The sequence below is a fragment of the Corythoichthys intestinalis genome, chromosome 11, assembly GCF_030265065.1.
Source record: "Corythoichthys intestinalis isolate RoL2023-P3 chromosome 11, ASM3026506v1, whole genome shotgun sequence".
Taxonomy (NCBI): Eukaryota; Metazoa; Chordata; class Actinopteri; order Syngnathiformes; family Syngnathidae; genus Corythoichthys; species Corythoichthys intestinalis.
In genome coordinates, this window is record NC_080405.1 from 4,927,501 (window position 1) to 4,945,000 (window position 17,500).

The 17,500-nt window shown below is 45.8% G+C and overlaps 36 non-coding genes and 3 pseudogenes across 36 annotated transcripts in view; all 39 read left to right on the top strand.

Annotated features, from left to right (window-relative positions):
- The window catches only part of LOC130924982 (5S ribosomal RNA), a 119-nt gene extending 9 nt beyond the window's left edge, over positions 1 to 110 (top strand). The window contains exon 1 of the ribosomal RNA XR_009065276.1: positions 1 to 110. This exon is cut by the window's left edge and continues 9 nt beyond it. This is a non-coding gene — a ribosomal RNA (5S ribosomal RNA).
- Positions 111 to 507: 397 nt separating this feature from the next.
- On the top strand, positions 508 to 626 carry LOC130924634 (5S ribosomal RNA). Its single transcript, XR_009064935.1, has one exon. It is a non-coding gene; the product is annotated as a 5S ribosomal RNA (ribosomal RNA).
- A 303-nt stretch (positions 627 to 929) lies between these two features.
- Positions 930 to 1,048, top strand: LOC130925212 (5S ribosomal RNA). The gene has a single exon (XR_009065499.1). It is a non-coding gene; the product is annotated as a 5S ribosomal RNA (ribosomal RNA).
- A 313-nt stretch (positions 1,049 to 1,361) lies between these two features.
- On the top strand, positions 1,362 to 1,480 carry LOC130924788 (5S ribosomal RNA). The gene has a single exon (XR_009065087.1). It is a non-coding gene; the product is annotated as a 5S ribosomal RNA (ribosomal RNA).
- A 397-nt stretch (positions 1,481 to 1,877) lies between these two features.
- Positions 1,878 to 1,996, top strand: LOC130924645 (5S ribosomal RNA). The gene has a single exon (XR_009064946.1). It is a non-coding gene; the product is annotated as a 5S ribosomal RNA (ribosomal RNA).
- A 303-nt stretch (positions 1,997 to 2,299) lies between these two features.
- On the top strand, positions 2,300 to 2,418 carry LOC130925213 (5S ribosomal RNA). Its single transcript, XR_009065500.1, has one exon. It is a non-coding gene; the product is annotated as a 5S ribosomal RNA (ribosomal RNA).
- Positions 2,419 to 2,730: 312 nt separating this feature from the next.
- LOC130924789 (5S ribosomal RNA) lies at positions 2,731 to 2,849 on the top strand. The gene has a single exon (XR_009065088.1). It is a non-coding gene; the product is annotated as a 5S ribosomal RNA (ribosomal RNA).
- A 397-nt stretch (positions 2,850 to 3,246) lies between these two features.
- LOC130924657 (5S ribosomal RNA) lies at positions 3,247 to 3,365 on the top strand. Its single transcript, XR_009064958.1, has one exon. It is a non-coding gene; the product is annotated as a 5S ribosomal RNA (ribosomal RNA).
- A 303-nt stretch (positions 3,366 to 3,668) lies between these two features.
- Positions 3,669 to 3,787, top strand: LOC130925214 (5S ribosomal RNA). The gene has a single exon (XR_009065501.1). It is a non-coding gene; the product is annotated as a 5S ribosomal RNA (ribosomal RNA).
- A 313-nt stretch (positions 3,788 to 4,100) lies between these two features.
- Positions 4,101 to 4,219, top strand: LOC130924790 (5S ribosomal RNA). Its single transcript, XR_009065089.1, has one exon. It is a non-coding gene; the product is annotated as a 5S ribosomal RNA (ribosomal RNA).
- Positions 4,220 to 4,616: 397 nt separating this feature from the next.
- On the top strand, positions 4,617 to 4,735 carry LOC130924670 (5S ribosomal RNA). Its single transcript, XR_009064970.1, has one exon. It is a non-coding gene; the product is annotated as a 5S ribosomal RNA (ribosomal RNA).
- Positions 4,736 to 5,038: 303 nt separating this feature from the next.
- Positions 5,039 to 5,157, top strand: LOC130924682 (5S ribosomal RNA). The gene has a single exon (XR_009064981.1). It is a non-coding gene; the product is annotated as a 5S ribosomal RNA (ribosomal RNA).
- A 393-nt stretch (positions 5,158 to 5,550) lies between these two features.
- On the top strand, positions 5,551 to 5,669 carry LOC130924693 (5S ribosomal RNA). The gene has a single exon (XR_009064992.1). It is a non-coding gene; the product is annotated as a 5S ribosomal RNA (ribosomal RNA).
- A 303-nt stretch (positions 5,670 to 5,972) lies between these two features.
- LOC130925632 (uncharacterized) lies at positions 5,973 to 6,081 on the top strand (annotated as a pseudogene).
- Positions 6,082 to 6,384: 303 nt separating this feature from the next.
- On the top strand, positions 6,385 to 6,503 carry LOC130924704 (5S ribosomal RNA). Its single transcript, XR_009065003.1, has one exon. It is a non-coding gene; the product is annotated as a 5S ribosomal RNA (ribosomal RNA).
- Positions 6,504 to 6,816: 313 nt separating this feature from the next.
- LOC130925029 (5S ribosomal RNA) lies at positions 6,817 to 6,935 on the top strand. The gene has a single exon (XR_009065320.1). It is a non-coding gene; the product is annotated as a 5S ribosomal RNA (ribosomal RNA).
- Positions 6,936 to 7,248: 313 nt separating this feature from the next.
- LOC130924794 (5S ribosomal RNA) lies at positions 7,249 to 7,367 on the top strand. The gene has a single exon (XR_009065093.1). It is a non-coding gene; the product is annotated as a 5S ribosomal RNA (ribosomal RNA).
- A 303-nt stretch (positions 7,368 to 7,670) lies between these two features.
- On the top strand, positions 7,671 to 7,789 carry LOC130924984 (5S ribosomal RNA). The gene has a single exon (XR_009065278.1). It is a non-coding gene; the product is annotated as a 5S ribosomal RNA (ribosomal RNA).
- A 393-nt stretch (positions 7,790 to 8,182) lies between these two features.
- LOC130924715 (5S ribosomal RNA) lies at positions 8,183 to 8,301 on the top strand. The gene has a single exon (XR_009065014.1). It is a non-coding gene; the product is annotated as a 5S ribosomal RNA (ribosomal RNA).
- A 303-nt stretch (positions 8,302 to 8,604) lies between these two features.
- LOC130925633 (uncharacterized) lies at positions 8,605 to 8,713 on the top strand (annotated as a pseudogene).
- Positions 8,714 to 9,016: 303 nt separating this feature from the next.
- Positions 9,017 to 9,135, top strand: LOC130924726 (5S ribosomal RNA). The gene has a single exon (XR_009065025.1). It is a non-coding gene; the product is annotated as a 5S ribosomal RNA (ribosomal RNA).
- A 313-nt stretch (positions 9,136 to 9,448) lies between these two features.
- On the top strand, positions 9,449 to 9,567 carry LOC130925030 (5S ribosomal RNA). Its single transcript, XR_009065321.1, has one exon. It is a non-coding gene; the product is annotated as a 5S ribosomal RNA (ribosomal RNA).
- Positions 9,568 to 9,880: 313 nt separating this feature from the next.
- Positions 9,881 to 9,999, top strand: LOC130924795 (5S ribosomal RNA). The gene has a single exon (XR_009065094.1). It is a non-coding gene; the product is annotated as a 5S ribosomal RNA (ribosomal RNA).
- A 303-nt stretch (positions 10,000 to 10,302) lies between these two features.
- LOC130924985 (5S ribosomal RNA) lies at positions 10,303 to 10,421 on the top strand. Its single transcript, XR_009065279.1, has one exon. It is a non-coding gene; the product is annotated as a 5S ribosomal RNA (ribosomal RNA).
- A 393-nt stretch (positions 10,422 to 10,814) lies between these two features.
- Positions 10,815 to 10,933, top strand: LOC130924737 (5S ribosomal RNA). The gene has a single exon (XR_009065036.1). It is a non-coding gene; the product is annotated as a 5S ribosomal RNA (ribosomal RNA).
- Positions 10,934 to 11,236: 303 nt separating this feature from the next.
- On the top strand, positions 11,237 to 11,345 carry LOC130925634 (uncharacterized; annotated as a pseudogene).
- A 303-nt stretch (positions 11,346 to 11,648) lies between these two features.
- On the top strand, positions 11,649 to 11,767 carry LOC130924748 (5S ribosomal RNA). Its single transcript, XR_009065047.1, has one exon. It is a non-coding gene; the product is annotated as a 5S ribosomal RNA (ribosomal RNA).
- A 313-nt stretch (positions 11,768 to 12,080) lies between these two features.
- On the top strand, positions 12,081 to 12,199 carry LOC130925031 (5S ribosomal RNA). Its single transcript, XR_009065322.1, has one exon. It is a non-coding gene; the product is annotated as a 5S ribosomal RNA (ribosomal RNA).
- A 313-nt stretch (positions 12,200 to 12,512) lies between these two features.
- On the top strand, positions 12,513 to 12,631 carry LOC130924796 (5S ribosomal RNA). Its single transcript, XR_009065095.1, has one exon. It is a non-coding gene; the product is annotated as a 5S ribosomal RNA (ribosomal RNA).
- A 303-nt stretch (positions 12,632 to 12,934) lies between these two features.
- LOC130924986 (5S ribosomal RNA) lies at positions 12,935 to 13,053 on the top strand. The gene has a single exon (XR_009065280.1). It is a non-coding gene; the product is annotated as a 5S ribosomal RNA (ribosomal RNA).
- Positions 13,054 to 13,366: 313 nt separating this feature from the next.
- Positions 13,367 to 13,485, top strand: LOC130926203 (5S ribosomal RNA). The gene has a single exon (XR_009066220.1). It is a non-coding gene; the product is annotated as a 5S ribosomal RNA (ribosomal RNA).
- Positions 13,486 to 13,882: 397 nt separating this feature from the next.
- On the top strand, positions 13,883 to 14,001 carry LOC130924759 (5S ribosomal RNA). Its single transcript, XR_009065058.1, has one exon. It is a non-coding gene; the product is annotated as a 5S ribosomal RNA (ribosomal RNA).
- Positions 14,002 to 14,394: 393 nt separating this feature from the next.
- Positions 14,395 to 14,513, top strand: LOC130924770 (5S ribosomal RNA). The gene has a single exon (XR_009065069.1). It is a non-coding gene; the product is annotated as a 5S ribosomal RNA (ribosomal RNA).
- A 313-nt stretch (positions 14,514 to 14,826) lies between these two features.
- LOC130925047 (5S ribosomal RNA) lies at positions 14,827 to 14,945 on the top strand. The gene has a single exon (XR_009065338.1). It is a non-coding gene; the product is annotated as a 5S ribosomal RNA (ribosomal RNA).
- Positions 14,946 to 15,338: 393 nt separating this feature from the next.
- On the top strand, positions 15,339 to 15,457 carry LOC130924782 (5S ribosomal RNA). The gene has a single exon (XR_009065081.1). It is a non-coding gene; the product is annotated as a 5S ribosomal RNA (ribosomal RNA).
- Positions 15,458 to 15,770: 313 nt separating this feature from the next.
- Positions 15,771 to 15,889, top strand: LOC130924793 (5S ribosomal RNA). Its single transcript, XR_009065092.1, has one exon. It is a non-coding gene; the product is annotated as a 5S ribosomal RNA (ribosomal RNA).
- Positions 15,890 to 16,272: 383 nt separating this feature from the next.
- On the top strand, positions 16,273 to 16,391 carry LOC130924804 (5S ribosomal RNA). The gene has a single exon (XR_009065103.1). It is a non-coding gene; the product is annotated as a 5S ribosomal RNA (ribosomal RNA).
- A 313-nt stretch (positions 16,392 to 16,704) lies between these two features.
- Positions 16,705 to 16,823, top strand: LOC130925048 (5S ribosomal RNA). The gene has a single exon (XR_009065339.1). It is a non-coding gene; the product is annotated as a 5S ribosomal RNA (ribosomal RNA).
- A 393-nt stretch (positions 16,824 to 17,216) lies between these two features.
- On the top strand, positions 17,217 to 17,335 carry LOC130924816 (5S ribosomal RNA). Its single transcript, XR_009065114.1, has one exon. It is a non-coding gene; the product is annotated as a 5S ribosomal RNA (ribosomal RNA).
- Positions 17,336 to 17,500: the final 165 nt, after the last annotated feature.

A 17,500-nucleotide genomic window follows, 5' to 3' on the forward strand; every position in this document is an offset into this window, starting at 1 on the left:
CATACTACCCTGAGAACGCCCGATCTCGTCTGATCTCGGAAGCTAAGAAGGGTCGGGCCTGGTTAGTACTTGGATGGGAGACCGCCTGGGAATACCAGGTGCTGTAAGCTTTTTGGTTTATTTCATGACAAAGAAAGAACAGGCAGATCTTGTTGGTATCAACTGAGGTCAATGTATTGTCTTGTTAGTTTTGTGGTTGGAGCTCACATTGGGTTGAGTTTGCAGCTATCGTTTTCACCCAACTCTGTGCGTTTTAAATGGTGATTACCTCGTTAGCTGCCATTGACAGCACGAGATGACCAGACCACTTGAAACCTAATTTCCCTCAGGGAACCTTACTGAACTGAACTGAAGTGAACTGGTTCGTCTTTTGTACCAGAACAGATCTCATTCCCCTTTGTATAGCTATATTTCACAAGTTTTGCCAGCTTACGGCCATACTACCCTGAGAACGCCCGATCAGATCTCCTTCGCCTTTTGTATAGCGATATTTCACAAGCTTTGCCAGCTTACGGCCATACTACCCTGAGAACGCCCGATCTCGTCTGATCTCGGAAGCTAAGCAGGGTCGGGCCTGGTTAGTACTTGGATGGGAGACCGCCTGGGAATACCAGGTGCTGTAAGCTTTTTGGTTTATTTCATTAAAAAGAAAGAACAGACAGATCTTGTTGGTATCAACTGAGGTCGATGTACTGTCTTGTTAGTTTTGTGGTTGGAGCTCACATCGGGTTGAGTTTGCAGCTCTCGTTTTCACCCAACTCTGTGCGTTTTAAATGGTGATTACCTCGTTAGCTGCCATTGACAGCACGAGATGACCAGACCACTTGAAACCTAATTTCCCTCAGGGAACCTTACTGAACTGGTTCATCTTTTGTACCAGAACAGATCTCCTTCGCCTTTTGTATAGCTATATTTCACAACCTTATCCAGCTTACGGCCATACTACCCTGAGAACGCCCGATCTCGTCTGATCTCGGAAGCTAAGCAGGGTCGGGCCTGGTTAGTACTTGGATTGGAGACCGCCTGGGAATACCAGGTGCTGTAAGCTTTTTGGTTTATTTCATGACAAAGAAAGAACAGACAGATCTTGTTGGTATCAACCCTGGTCAATGTACTGTCTTGTTAGTTTTGTGGTTGGAGCTCACATTGGGTTGAGTTTGCAGCTCTCGTTTTCACCCAACTCTGTGCGTTTTAAATGGTGATTACCTCGTTAGCTGCCATTGACAGCACGAGATGACCAGATCACTTGAAACCTAACTTCCCTCAGGGAACCTGACTGAACTGAACTGAACTGGTTCGTCTTTTGTACCAGAACAGATCTCCTTCGCCTTTTGTATAGCTATATTTCACAAATTTTGCCAGCTTACGGCCATACTACCCTGAGAACACCCGATCTCGTCTGATCTCGGAAGCTAAGAAGGGTCGGGCCTGGTTAGTACTTGGATGGGAGACCGCCTGGGAATACCAGGTGCTGTAAGCTTTTTGGTTTATTTCATGACAAAGAAAGAACAGGCAGATCTTGTTGGTATCAACTGAGGTCAATGTATTGTCTTGTTAGTTTTGTGGTTGGAGCTCACATTGGGTTGAGTTTGCAGCTATCGTTTTCACCCAACTCTGTGCGTTTTAAATGGTGATTACCTCGTTAGCTGCCATTGACAGCACGAGATGACCAGACCACTTGAAACCTAATTTCCCTCAGGGAACCTTACTGAACTGAACTGAAGTGAACTGGTTCGTCTTTTGTACCAGAACAGATCTCATTCCCCTTTGTATAGCTATATTTCACAAGTTTTGCCAGCTTACGGCCATACTACCCTGAGAACGCCCGATCAGATCTCCTTCGCCTTTTGTATAGCGATATTTCACAAGCTTTGCCAGCTTACGGCCATACTACCCTGAGAACGCCCGATCTCGTCTGATCTCGGAAGCTAAGCAGGGTCGGGCCTGGTTAGTACTTGGATGGGAGACCGCCTGGGAATACCAGGTGCTGTAAGCTTTTTGGTTTATTTCATTAAAAAGAAAGAACAGACAGATCTTGTTGGTATCAACTGAGGTCGATGTACTGTCTTGTTAGTTTTGTGGTTGGAGCTCACATCGGGTTGAGTTTGCAGCTCTCGTTTTCACCCAACTCTGTGCGTTTTAAATGGTGATTACCTCGTTAGCTGCCATTGACAGCACGAGATGACCAGACCACTTGAAACCTAATTTCACTCAGGTAACCTTACTGAACTGGTTCATCTTTTGTACCAGAACAGATCTCCTTCGCCTTTTGTATAGCTATATTTCACAACCTTATCCAGCTTACGGCCATACTACCCTGAGAACGCCCGATCTCGTCTGATCTCGGAAGCTAAGCAGGGTCGGGCCTGGTTAGTACTTGGATTGGAGACCGCCTGGGAATACCAGGTGCTGTAAGCTTTTTGGTTTATTTCATGACAAAGAAAGAACAGACAGATCTTGTTGGTATCAACCCTGGTCAATGTACTGTCTTGTTAGTTTTGTGGTTGGAGCTCACATTGGGTTGAGTTTGCAGCTCTCGTTTCACCCAACTCTGTGCGTTTTAAATGGTGATTACCTCGTTAGCTGCCATTGACAGCACGAGATGACCAGACCACTTGAAACCTAACTTCCCTCAGGGAACCTGACTGAACTGAACTGAACTGGTTCGTCTTTTGTACCAGAACAGATCTCCTTCGCCTTTTGTATAGCTATATTTCACAAATTTTGCCAGCTTACGGCCATACTACCCTGAGAACACCCGATCTCGTCTGATCTCGGAAGCTAAGAAGGGTCGGGCCTGGTTAGTACTTGGATGGGAGACCGCCTGGGAATACCAGGTGCTGTAAGCTTTTTGGTTTATTTCATGACAAAGAAAGAACAGGCAGATCTTGTTGGTATCAACTGAGGTCAATGTATTGTCTTGTTAGTTTTGTGGTTGGAGCTCACATTGGGTTGAGTTTGCAGCTATCGTTTTCACCCAACTCTGTGCGTTTTAAATGGTGATTACCTCGTTAGCTGCCATTGACAGCACGAGATGACCAGACCACTTGAAACCTAATTTCCCTCAGGGAACCTTACTGAACTGAACTGAAGTGAACTGGTTCGTCTTTTGTACCAGAACAGATCTCATTCCCCTTTGTATAGCTATATTTCACAAGTTTTGCCAGCTTACGGCCATACTACCCTGAGAACGCCCGATCAGATCTCCTTCGCCTTTTGTATAGCGATATTTCACAAGCTTTGCCAGCTTACGGCCATACTACCCTGAGAACGCCCGATCTCGTCTGATCTCGGAAGCTAAGCAGGGTCGGGCCTGGTTAGTACTTGGATGGGAGACCGCCTGGGAATACCAGGTGCTGTAAGCTTTTTGGTTTATTTCATTAAAAAGAAAGAACAGACAGATCTTGTTGGTTTCAACTGAGGTCGATGTACTGTCTTGTTAGTTTTGTGGTTGGAGCTCACATCGGGTTGAGTTTGCAGCTCTCGTTTTCACCCAACTCTGTGCGTTTTAAATGGTGATTACCTCGTTAGCTGCCATTGACAGCACGAGATGACCAGACCACTTGAAACCTAATTTCCCTCAGGGAACCTTACTGAACTGGTTCATCTTTTGTACCAGAACAGATCTCCTTCGCCTTTTGTATAGCTATATTTCACAACCTTATCCAGCTTACGGCCATACTACCCTGAGAACGCCCGATCTCGTCTGATCTCGGAAGCTAAGCAGGGTCGGGCCTGGTTAGTACTTGGATTGGAGACCGCCTGGGAATACCAGGTGCTGTAAGCTTTTTGGTTTATTTCATGACAAAGAAAGAACAGACAGATCTTGTTGGTATCAACCCTGGTCAATGTACTGTCTTGTTAGTTTTGTGGTTGGAGCTCACATTGGGTTGAGTTTGCAGCTCTCGTTTTCACCCAACTCTGTGCGTTTTAAATGGTGATTACCTCGTTAGCTGCCATTGACAGCACGAGATGACCAGATCACTTGAAACCTAACTTCCCTCAGGGAACCTGACTGAACTGAACTGAACTGGTTCGTCTTTTGTACCAGAACAGATCTCCTTCGCCTTTTGTATAGCTATATTTCACAAATTTTGCCAGCTTACGGCCATACTACCCTGAGAACACCCGATCTCGTCTGATCTCGGAAGCTAAGAAGGGTCGGGCCTGGTTAGTACTTGGATGGGAGACCGCCTGGGAATACCAGGTGCTGTAAGCTTTTTGGTTTATTTCATGACAAAGAAAGAACAGGCAGATCTTGTTGGTATCAACTGAGGTCAATGTATTGTCTTGTTAGTTTTGTGGTTGGAGCTCACATTGGGTTGAGTTTGCAGCTATCGTTTTCACCCAACTCTGTGCGTTTTAAATGGTGATTACCTCGTTAGCTGCCATTGACAGCACGAGATGACCAGACCACTTGAAACCTAATTTCCCTCAGGGAACCTTACTGAACTGAACTGAAGTGAACTGGTTCGTCTTTTGTACCAGAACAGATCTCATTCCCCTTTGTATAGCTATATTTCACAAGTTTTGCCAGCTTACGGCCATACTACCCTGAGAACGCCCGATCAGATCTCCTTCGCCTTTTGTATAGCGATATTTCACAAGCTTTGCCAGCTTACGGCCATACTACCCTGAGAACGCCCGATCTCGTCTGATCTCGGAAGCTAAGCAGGGTCGGGCCTGGTTAGTACTTGGATGGGAGACCGCCTGGGAATACCAGGTGCTGTAAGCTTTTTGGTTTATTTCATGACAAAGAAAGAACAGACAGATCTTGTTGGTATCAACTGAGGTCGATGTACTGTCTTGTTAGTTTTGTGGTTGGAGCTCACGTCGGGTTGAGTTTGCAGCTCTCGTTTTCACCCAACTCTGTGCGTTTTAAATGGTGATTACCTCGTTAGCTGCCATTGACAGCACGAGATGACCAGACCACTTGAAACCTAATTTCACTCAGGGAACCTTACTGAACTGGTTCATCTTTTGTACCAGAACAGATCTCCTTCGCCTTTTGTATAGCTATATTTTACAAGCTTTGCCAGCTTACGGCCATACTACCCTGAGAACGCCCGATCTCGTCTGATCTCGGAAGCTAAGCAGGGTCGGGCCTGGTTAGTACTTGGATGGGAGACCGCCTGGGAATACCAGGTGCTGTAAGCTTTTTGGTTTATTTCATGACAAAGAAAGAACAGACAGATCTTGTTGGTATCAACTGAGGTCAATGTACTGTCTTGTTAGTTTTGTGGTTGGAGCTCACATTTGGTTGAGTTTGCAGCTCTCGTTTTCACCCAACTCTGTGCGTTTTAGATGGTGATTACCTCGTTAGCTGCCATTGAAAGCACGAGATGACCAGACCACTTGAAACCTAACTTCCCTCAGGGAACCTGACTGAACTGAACTGAACTGGTTCGTCTTTTGTACCAGAACAGATCTCCTTCGCCTTTTGTATAGCTATATTTCACAAATTTTGCCAGCTTACGGCCATACTACCCTGAGAACGCCCGATCAGATCTCCTTCGCCTTTTGTATAGCGATATTTCACAAGCTTTGCCAGCTTACGGCCATACTACCCTGAGAACGCCCGATCTCGTCTGATCTCGGAAGCTAAGCAGGGTCGGGCCTGGTTAGTACTTGGATGGGAGACCGCCTGGGAATACCAGGTGCTGTAAGCTTTTTGGTTTATTTCATTAAAAAGAAAGAACAGACAGATCTTGTTGGTATCAACTGAGGTCGATGTACTGTCTTGTTAGTTTTGTGGTTGGAGCTCACATCGGGTTGAGTTTGCAGCTCTCGTTTTCACCCAACTCTGTGCGTTTTAAATGGTGATTACCTCGTTAGCTGCCATTGACAGCACGAGATGATCAGACCACTTGAAACCTAATTTCACTCAGGGAACCTTACTGAACTGGTTCATCTTTTGTACCAGAACAGATCTCCTTCGCCTTTTGTATAGCTATACTTTACAAGCTTTGCCAGCTTACGGCCATACTACCCTGAGAACGCCTGATCTCGGAAGCTAAGCAGGGTCGGGCCTGGTTAGTACTTGGATGGGAGACCGCCTGGGAATACCAGGTGCTGTAAGCTTTTTGGTTTATTTCATGACAAAGAAAGAACAGACAGATCTTGTTGGTATCAACTGAGGTCAATGTACTGTCTTGTTAGTTTTGTGGTTGGAGCTCACATTTGGTTGAGTTTGCAGCTCTCGTTTTCACCCAACTCTGTGCGTTTTAGATGGTGATTACCTCGTTAGCTGCCATTGAAAGCACGAGATGACCAGACCACTTGAAACCTAATTTCACTCAGGGAACCTTACTGAACTGGTTCATATTTTGTACCAGAACAGATCTCCTTCGCCTTTTGTATAGCTATATTTCACAAGTTTTGCCAGCTTACGGCCATACTACCCTGAGAACGCCCGATCTCGTCTGATCTCGGAAGCTAAGCAGGGTCGGGCCTGGTTAGTACTTGGATGGGAGACCGCCTGGGAATACCAGGTGCTGTAAGCTTTTTGGTTTATTTCATGACAAAGAAAGAACGGACAGATCTTGTTGGTATCAACCCTGGTCAATGTACTGTCTTGTTAGTTTTGTGGTTGGAGCTCACATTGGGTTGAGTTTGCAGCTCTCGTGTTCACCCAACTCTGTGCGTTTTAAATGGTGATTACCTCGTTAGCTGCCATTGACAGCACGAGATGACCAGACCACTTGAAACCTAACTTCCCTCAGGGAACCTGACTGAACTGAACTGAACTGGTTCGTCTTTTGTACCAGAACAGATCTCCTTCGCCTTTTGTATAGCTATATTTCACAAATTTTGCCAGCTTACGGCCATACTACCCTGAGAACGCCCGATCTCGTCTGATCTCGGAAGCTAAGCAGGGTCGGCCCTGGTTAGTACTTGGATGGGAGACCGCCTGGGAATACCAGGTGCTGTAAGCTTTTTGGTTTATTTCATGACAAAGAAAGAACAGACATATCTTGTTGGTATCAACTGAGGTCAATGTATTGTCTTGTTAGTTTTGTGGTTGGAGCTCACATTGGGTTGAGTTTGCAGCTCTCGTTTTCACCCAACTCTGTGCGTTTTAAATGGTGATTACCTCGTTAGCTGCCATTGACAGCACGAGATGACCAGACCACTTGAAACCTAACTTCCCTCAGGGAACCTGACTGAACTGAACTGAACTGGTTCGTCTTTTGTACCAGAACAGATCTCCTTCGCCTTTTGTATAACTATATTTCACAAATTTTGCCAGCTTACGGCCATACTACCCTGAGAACGCCCGATCTCGTCTGATCTCGGAAGCTAAGCAGGGTCGGGCCTGGTTGGTACTTGGATGGGAGACCGCCTGGGAATACCAGGTGCTGTAAGCTTTTTGGTTTATTTCATGACAAAGAAAAAACAGACAGATCTTGTTGGTATCAACTGAGGTCGATGTACTGTCTTGTTAGTTTTGTGGTTGGAGCTCACGTCGGGTTGAGTTTGCAGCTCTCGTTTTCACCCAACTCTGTGCGTTTTAAATGGTGATTACCTCGTTAGCTGCCATTGACAGCACGAGATGACCAGACCACTTGAAACCTAATTTCACTCAGGGAACCTTACTGAACTGGTTCATCTTTTGTACCAGAACAGATCTCCTTCGCCTTTTGTATAGCTATATTTTACAAGCTTTGCCAGCTTACGGCCATACTACCCTGAGAACGCCAGATCTCGTCTGATCTCGGAAGCTAAGCAGGGTCGGGCCTGGTTAGTACTTGGATGGGAGACCGCCTGGGAATACCAGGTGCTGTAAGCTTTTTGGTTTATTTCATGACAAAGAAAGAACAGACAGATCTTGTTGGTATCAACTGAGGTCAATGTACTGTCTTGTTAGTTTTGTGGTTGGAGCTCACATTTGGTTGAGTTTGCAGCTCTCGTTTTCACCCAACTCTGTGCGTTTTAGATGGTGATTACCTCGTTAGCTGCCATTGAAAGCACGAGATGACCAGACCACTTGAAACCTAACTTCCCTCAGGGAACCTGACTGAACTGAACTGAACTGGTTCGTCTTTTGTACCAGAACAGATCTCCTTCGCCTTTTGTATAGCTATATTTCACAAATTTTGCCAGCTTACGGCCATACTACCCTGAGAACGCCCGATCAGATCTCCTTCGCCTTTTGTATAGCGATATTTCACAAGCTTTGCCAGCTTACGGCCATACTACCCTGAGAACGCCCGATCTCGTCTGATCTCGGAAGCTAAGCAGGGTCGGGCCTGGTTAGTACTTGGATGGGAGACCGCCTGGGAATACCAGGTGCTGTAAGCTTTTTGGTTTATTTCATTAAAAAGAAAGAACAGACAGATCTTGTTGGTATCAACTGAGGTCGATGTACTGTCTTGTTAGTTTTGTGGTTGGAGCTCACATCGGGTTGAGTTTGCAGCTCTCGTTTTCACCCAACTCTGTGCGTTTTAAATGGTGATTACCTCGTTAGCTGCCATTGACAGCACGAGATGATCAGACCACTTGAAACCTAATTTCACTCAGGGAACCTTACTGAACTGGTTCATCTTTTGTACCAGAACAGATCTCCTTCGCCTTTTGTATAGCTATACTTTACAAGCTTTGCCAGCTTACGGCCATACTACCCTGAGAACGCCTGATCTCGGAAGCTAAGCAGGGTCGGGCCTGGTTAGTACTTGGATGGGAGACCGCCTGGGAATACCAGGTGCTGTAAGCTTTTTGGTTTATTTCATGACAAAGAAAGAACAGACAGATCTTGTTGGTATCAACTGAGGTCAATGTACTGTCTTGTTAGTTTTGTGGTTGGAGCTCACATTTGGTTGAGTTTGCAGCTCTCGTTTTCACCCAACTCTGTGCGTTTTAGATGGTGATTACCTCGTTAGCTGCCATTGAAAGCACGAGATGACCAGACCACTTGAAACCTAATTTCACTCAGGGAACCTTACTGAACTGGTTCATATTTTGTACCAGAACAGATCTCCTTCGCCTTTTGTATAGCTATATTTCACAAGTTTTGCCAGCTTACGGCCATACTACCCTGAGAACGCCCGATCTCGTCTGATCTCGGAAGCTAAGCAGGGTCGGGCCTGGTTAGTACTTGGATGGGAGACCGCCTGGGAATACCAGGTGCTGTAAGCTTTTTGGTTTATTTCATGACAAAGAAAGAACGGACAGATCTTGTTGGTATCAACCCTGGTCAATGTACTGTCTTGTTAGTTTTGTGGTTGGAGCTCACATTGGGTTGAGTTTGCAGCTCTCGTGTTCACCCAACTCTGTGCGTTTTAAATGGTGATTACCTCGTTAGCTGCCATTGACAGCACGAGATGACCAGACCACTTGAAACCTAACTTCCCTCAGGGAACCTGACTGAACTGAACTGAACTGGTTCGTCTTTTGTACCAGAACAGATCTCCTTCGCCTTTTGTATAGCTATATTTCACAAATTTTGCCAGCTTACGGCCATACTACCCTGAGAACGCCCGATCTCGTCTGATCTCGGAAGCTAAGCAGGGTCGGCCCTGGTTAGTACTTGGATGGGAGACCGCCTGGGAATACCAGGTGCTGTAAGCTTTTTGGTTTATTTCATGACAAAGAAAGAACAGACATATCTTGTTGGTATCAACTGAGGTCAATGTATTGTCTTGTTAGTTTTGTGGTTGGAGCTCACATTGGGTTGAGTTTGCAGCTCTCGTTTTCACCCAACTCTGTGCGTTTTAAATGGTGATTACCTCGTTAGCTGCCATTGACAGCACGAGATGACCAGACCACTTGAAACCTAACTTCCCTCAGGGAACCTGACTGAACTGAACTGAACTGGTTCGTCTTTTGTACCAGAACAGATCTCCTTCGCCTTTTGTATAACTATATTTCACAAATTTTGCCAGCTTACGGCCATACTACCCTGAGAACGCCCGATCTCGTCTGATCTCGGAAGCTAAGCAGGGTCGGGCCTGGTTGGTACTTGGATGGGAGACCGCCTGGGAATACCAGGTGCTGTAAGCTTTTTGGTTTATTTCATGACAAAGAAAAAACAGACAGATCTTGTTGGTATCAACTGAGGTCGATGTACTGTCTTGTTAGTTTTGTGGTTGGAGCTCACGTCGGGTTGAGTTTGCAGCTCTCGTTTTCACCCAACTCTGTGCGTTTTAAATGGTGATTACCTCGTTAGCTGCCATTGACAGCACGAGATGACCAGACCACTTGAAACCTAATTTCACTCAGGGAACCTTACTGAACTGGTTCATCTTTTGTACCAGAACAGATCTCCTTCGCCTTTTGTATAGCTATATTTTACAAGCTTTGCCAGCTTACGGCCATACTACCCTGAGAACGCCAGATCTCGTCTGATCTCGGAAGCTAAGCAGGGTCGGGCCTGGTTAGTACTTGGATGGGAGACCGCCTGGGAATACCAGGTGCTGTAAGCTTTTTGGTTTATTTCATGACAAAGAAAGAACAGACAGATCTTGTTGGTATCAACTGAGGTCAATGTACTGTCTTGTTAGTTTTGTGGTTGGAGCTCACATTTGGTTGAGTTTGCAGCTCTCGTTTTCACCCAACTCTGTGCGTTTTAGATGGTGATTACCTCGTTAGCTGCCATTGAAAGCACGAGATGACCAGACCACTTGAAACCTAACTTCCCTCAGGGAACCTGACTGAACTGAACTGAACTGGTTCGTCTTTTGTACCAGAACAGATCTCCTTCGCCTTTTGTATAGCTATATTTCACAAATTTTGCCAGCTTACGGCCATACTACCCTGAGAACGCCCGATCAGATCTCCTTCGCCTTTTGTATAGCGATATTTCACAAGCTTTGCCAGCTTACGGCCATACTACCCTGAGAACGCCCGATCTCGTCTGATCTCGGAAGCTAAGCAGGGTCGGGCCTGGTTAGTACTTGGATGGGAGACCGCCTGGGAATACCAGGTGCTGTAAGCTTTTTGGTTTATTTCATTAAAAAGAAAGAACAGACAGATCTTGTTGGTATCAACTGAGGTCGATGTACTGTCTTGTTAGTTTTGTGGTTGGAGCTCACATCGGGTTGAGTTTGCAGCTCTCGTTTTCACCCAACTCTGTGCGTTTTAAATGGTGATTACCTCGTTAGCTGCCATTGACAGCACGAGATGATCAGACCACTTGAAACCTAATTTCACTCAGGGAACCTTACTGAACTGGTTCATCTTTTGTACCAGAACAGATCTCCTTCGCCTTTTGTATAGCTATACTTTACAAGCTTTGCCAGCTTACGGCCATACTACCCTGAGAACGCCTGATCTCGGAAGCTAAGCAGGGTCGGGCCTGGTTAGTACTTGGATGGGAGACCGCCTGGGAATACCAGGTGCTGTAAGCTTTTTGGTTTATTTCATGACAAAGAAAGAACAGACAGATCTTGTTGGTATCAACTGAGGTCAATGTACTGTCTTGTTAGTTTTGTGGTTGGAGCTCACATTTGGTTGAGTTTGCAGCTCTCGTTTTCACCCAACTCTGTGCGTTTTAGATGGTGATTACCTCGTTAGCTGCCATTGAAAGCACGAGATGACCAGACCACTTGAAACCTAATTTCACTCAGGGAACCTTACTGAACTGGTTCATATTTTGTACCAGAACAGATCTCCTTCGCCTTTTGTATAGCTATATTTCACAAGTTTTGCCAGCTTACGGCCATACTACCCTGAGAACGCCCGATCTCGTCTGATCTCGGAAGCTAAGCAGGGTCGGGCCTGGTTAGTACTTGGATGGGAGACCGCCTGGGAATACCAGGTGCTGTAAGCTTTTTGGTTTATTTCATGACAAAGAAAGAACGGACAGATCTTGTTGGTATCAACCCTGGTCAATGTACTGTCTTGTTAGTTTTGTGGTTGGAGCTCACATTGGGTTGAGTTTGCAGCTCTCGTGTTCACCCAACTCTGTGCGTTTTAAATGGTGATTACCTCGTTAGCTGCCATTGACAGCACGAGATGACCAGACCACTTGAAACCTAACTTCCCTCAGGGAACCTGACTGAACTGAACTGAACTGGTTCGTCTTTTGTACCAGAACAGATCTCCTTCGCCTTTTGTATAGCTATATTTCACAAATTTTGCCAGCTTACGGCCATACTACCCTGAGAACGCCCGATCTCGTCTGATCTCGGAAGCTAAGCAGGGTCGGCCCTGGTTAGTACTTGGATGGGAGACCGCCTGGGAATACCAGGTGCTGTAAGCTTTTTGGTTTATTTCATGACAAAGAAAGAACAGACATATCTTGTTGGTATCAACTGAGGTCAATGTATTGTCTTGTTAGTTTTGTGGTTGGAGCTCACATTGGGTTGAGTTTGCAGCTCTCGTTTTCACCCAACTCTGTGCGTTTTAAATGGTGATTACCTCGTTAGCTGCCATTGACAGCACGAGATGACCAGACCACTTGAAACCTAACTTCCCTCAGGGAACCTGACTGAACTGAACTGAACTGGTTCGTCTTTTGTACCAGAACAGATCTCCTTCGCCTTTTGTATAACTATATTTCACAAATTTTGCCAGCTTACGGCCATACTACCCTGAGAACGCCCGATCTCGTCTGATCTCGGAAGCTAAGCAGGGTCGGGCCTGGTTGGTACTTGGATGGGAGACCGCCTGGGAATACCAGGTGCTGTAAGCTTTTTGGTTTATTTCATGACAAAGAAAAAACAGACAGATCTTGTTGGTATCAACTGAGGTCGATGTACTGTCTTGTTAGTTTTGTGGTTGGAGCTCACGTCGGGTTGAGTTTGCAGCTCTCGTTTTCACCCAACTCTGTGCGTTTTAAATGGTGATTACCTCGTTAGCTGCCATTGACAGCACGAGATGACCAGACCACTTGAAACCTAATTTCACTCAGGGAACCTTACTGAACTGGTTCATCTTTTGTACCAGAACAGATCTCCTTCGCCTTTTGTATAGCTATATTTTACAAGCTTTGCCAGCTTACGGCCATACTACCCTGAGAACGCCAGATCTCGTCTGATCTCGGAAGCTAAGCAGGGTCGGGCCTGGTTAGTACTTGGATGGGAGACCGCCTGGGAATACCAGGTGCTGTAAGCTTTTTGGTTTATTTCATGACAAAGAAAGAACAGACAGAACTTGTTGGTATCAAATGAGGTCAATGTACTGTCTTGTTAGTTTTGTGGTTGGAGCTCACATTTGGTTGAGTTTGCAGCTCTCGTTTTCACCCAACTCTGTGCGTTTTAGATGGTGATTACCTCGTTAGCTGCCATTGAAAGCACGAGATGACCAGACCACTTGAAACCTAACTTCCCTCAGGGAACCTGACTGAACTGAACTGAACTGGTTCGTCTTTTGTACCAGAACAGATCTCCTTCGCCTTTTGTATAGCTATATTTCACAAATTTTGCCAGCTTACGGCCATACTACCCTGAGAACGCCCGATCTCGTCTGATCTCGGAAGCTAAGCAGGGTCGGGCCTGGTTAGTACTTGGGTGGGAGACCGCCTGGGAATACCAGGTGCTGTAAGCTTTTTGGTTTATTTCATGACAAAGAAAGAACAGACAGATCTTGTTGGTATCAACTGAGGTCAATGTATTGTCTTGTTAGTTTTGTGGTTGGAGCTCACATTGGGTTGAGTTTGCAGCTCTCGTTTTCACCCAACTCTGTGCGTTTTAAATGGTGATTACCTCGTTAGCTGCCATTGACAGCACGAGATGACCAGACAACCTGAAACCTAATTTCCCTCAGGGAACCTTACTGAACTGAACTGAAGTGAACTGGTTCGTCTTTTGTACCAGAACAGATCTCATTCCCCTTTGTATAGCTATATTTCACAAGTTTTGCCAGCTTACGGCCATACTACCCTGAGAATGCCCGATCAGATCTCCTTCGCCTTTTGTATAGCGATATTTCACAAGCTTTGCCAGCTTACGGCCATACTACCCTGAGAACGCCCGATCTCGTCTGATCTCGGAAGCTAAGCAGGGTCGGGCCTGGTTAGTACTTGGATGGGAGACCGCCTGGGAATACCAGGTGCTGTAAGCTTTTTGGTTTATTTCATTAAAAAGAAAGAACAGACAGATCTTGTTGGTATCAACTGAGGTCGATGTACTGTCTTGTTAGTTTTGTGGTTGGAGCTCACATCGGGTTGAGTTTGCAGCTCTCGTTTTCACCCAACTCTGTGCGTTTTAGATGGTGATTACCTCGTTAGCTGCCATTGACAGCACGAGATGACCAGACCACTTGAAACCTAACTTCCCTCAGGGAACCTGACTGAACTGAACTGAACTGGTTCGTCTTTTGTACCAGAACAGATCTCCTTCGCCTTTTGTATAGCTATATTTCACAAATTTTGCCAGCTTACGGCCATACTACCCTGAGAACGCCCGATCAGATCTCCTTCACCTTTTGTATAGCGATATTTCACAAGCTTTGCCAGCTTACGGCCATACTACCCTGAGAACGCCCGATCTCGTCTGATCTCGGAAGCTAAGCAGGGTCGGGCCTGGTTAGTACTTGGATGGGAGACCGCCTGGGAATACCAGGTGCTGTAAGCTTTTTGGTTTATTTCATGACAAAGAAAGAACAGACAGATCTTGTTGGTATCAACTGAGGTCAATGTACTGTCTTGTTAGTTTTGTGGTTGGAGCTCACATTGGGTTGAGTTTGCAGCTCTCGTTTTCACCCAACTCTGTGCGTTTTAAATGGTGATTACCTCGTTAGCTGCCATTGACAGCACGAGATGACCAGACCACTTGAAATCTAATTTCCCTCAGGGAACCTGACTGAACTGAACTGAACTGGTTCGTCTTTTGTACCAGAACACATCTCCTTCGCCTTTTGTATAGCTATATTTCACAAATTTTGCCAGCTTACGGCCATACTACCCTGAGAACGCCGGATCTCGTCTGATCTCGGAAGCTAAGCAGGGTCGGGCCTGGTTAGTACTTGGATGGGAGACCGCCTGGGAATACCAGGTGCTGTAAGCTTTTTGGTTTATTTCATGAAAAAGAAAGAACAGACAGATCTTGTTGGTATCAACTGAGGTCAATGTACTGTCTTGTTAGTTTTGTGGTTGGAGCTCACATTTGGTTGAGTTTGCAGCTCTCGTTTTCACCCAACTCTGTGCGTTTTAGATGGTGATTACCTCGTTAGCTGCCATTGACAGCACGAGATGACCAGACCACTTGAAACCTAACTTCCCTCAGGGAACCTGACTGAACTGAACTGAACTGGTTCGTCTTTTGTACCAGAACAGATCTCCTTCGCCTTTTGTATAGCTATATTTCACAAAGTTTGCCAGCTTACGGCCATACTACCCTGAGAACGCCCGATCAGATCTCCTTCGCCTTTTGTATAGCGATATTTCACAAGCTTTGCCAGCTTACGGCCATACTACCCTGAGAACGCCCGATCTCGTCTGATCTCGGAAGCTAAGCAGGGTCGGGCCTGGTTAGTACTTGGATGGGAGACCGCCTGGGAATACCAGGTGCTGTAAGCTTTTTGGTTTATTTCATGACAAAGAAAGAACAGACAGATCTTGTTGGTATCAACTGAGGTCAATGTATTGTCTTGTTAGTTTTGTGGTTGGAGCTCACATTGGGTTGAGTTTGCAGCTCTCGTTTTCACCCAACTCTGTGCGTTTTAAATGGTGATTACCTCGTTAGCTGCCATTGACAGCACGAGATGACCAGACCACTTGAAACCTAACTTCCCTCAGGGAACCTGACTGAACTGAACTGAACTGGTTCGTCTTTTGTACCAGAACAGATCTCCTTCGCCTTTTGTATAGCTATATTTCACAAATTTTGCCAGCTTACGGCCATACTACCCTGAGAACGCCCGATCTCGTCTGATCTCGGAAGCTAAGCAGGGTCGGGCCTGGTTAGTACTTGGATGGGAGACCGCCTGGGAATACCAGGTGCTGTAAGCTTTTTGGTTTATTTCATGACAAAGAAAGAACAGACAGATCTTGTTGGTATCAACTGAGGTCGATGTACTGTCTTGTTAGTTTTGTGGTTGGAGCTCACGTCGGGTTGAGTTTGCAGCTCTCGTTTTCACCCAACTCTGTGCGTTTTAAATGGTGATTACCTCGTTAGCTGCCATTGACAGCACGAGATGACCAGACCACTTGAAACCTAATTTCACTCAGGGAACCTTACTGAACTGGTTCATCTTTTGTACCAGAACAGATCTCCTTCGCCTTTTGTATAGCTATATTTCACAAATTTTGCCAGCTTACGGCCATACTACCCTGAGAACGCCCGATCAGATCTCCTTCACCTTTTGTATAGCGATATTTCACAAGCTTTGCCAGCTTACGGCCATACTACCCTGAGAACGCCCGATCTCGTCTGATCTCGGAAGCTAAGCAGGGTCGGGCCTGGTTAGTACTTGGATGGGAGACCGCCTGGGAATACCAGGTGCTGTAAGCTTTTTGGTTTATTTCATGACAAAGAAAGAACAGACAGATCTTGTTGGTATCAACTGAGGTCAATGTACTGTCTTGTTAGTTTTGTGGTTGGAGCTCACATTGGGTTGAGTTTGCAGCTCTCGTTTTCACCCAACTCTGTGCGTTTTAAATGGTGATTACCTCGTTAGCTGCCATTGACAGCACGAGATGACCAGACCACTTGAAATCTAATTTCCCTCAGGGAACCTGACTGAACTGAACTGAACTGGTTCGTCTTTTGTACCAGAACACATCTCCTTCGCCTTTTGTATAGCTATATTTCACAAATTTTGCCAGCTTACGGCCATACTACCCTGAGAACGCCGGATCTCGTCTGATCTCGGAAGCTAAGCAGGGTCGGGCCTGGTTAGTACTTGGATGGGAGACCGCCTGGGAATACCAGGTGCTGTAAGCTTTTTGGTTTATTTCATGACAAAGAAAGAACAGACAGATCTTGTTGGTATCAACTGAGGTCAATGTACTGTCTTGTTAGTTTTGTGGTTGGAGCTCACATTTGGTTGAGTTTGCAGCTCTCGTTTTCACCCAACTCTGTGCGTTTTAGATGGTGATTACCTCGTTAGCTGCCATTGACAGCACGAGATGACCAGACCACTTGAAACCTAACTTCCCTCAGGGAACCTGACTGAACTGAACTGAACTGGTTCGTCTTTTGTACCAGAACAGATCTCCTTCGCCTTTTGTATAGCTATATTTCACAAATTTTGCCAGCTTACGGCCATACTACCCTGAGAACGCCCGATCAGATCTCCTTCGCCTTTTGTATAGCGATATTTCACAAGCTTTGCCAGCTTACGGCCATACTACCCTGAGAACGCCCGATCTCGTCTGATCTCGGAAGCTAAGCAGGGTCGGGCCTGGTTAGTACTTGGATGGGAGACCGCCTGGGAATACCAGGTGCTGTAAGCTTTTTGGTTTATTTCATTAAAAAGAAAGAACAGACAGATCTTGTTGGTATCAACTGAGGTCGATGTACTGTCTTGTTAGTTTTGTGGTTGGAGCTCACATCGGGTTGAGTTTGCAGCTCTCGTTTTCACCCAACTCTGTGCGTTTTAAATGGTGATTACCTCGTTA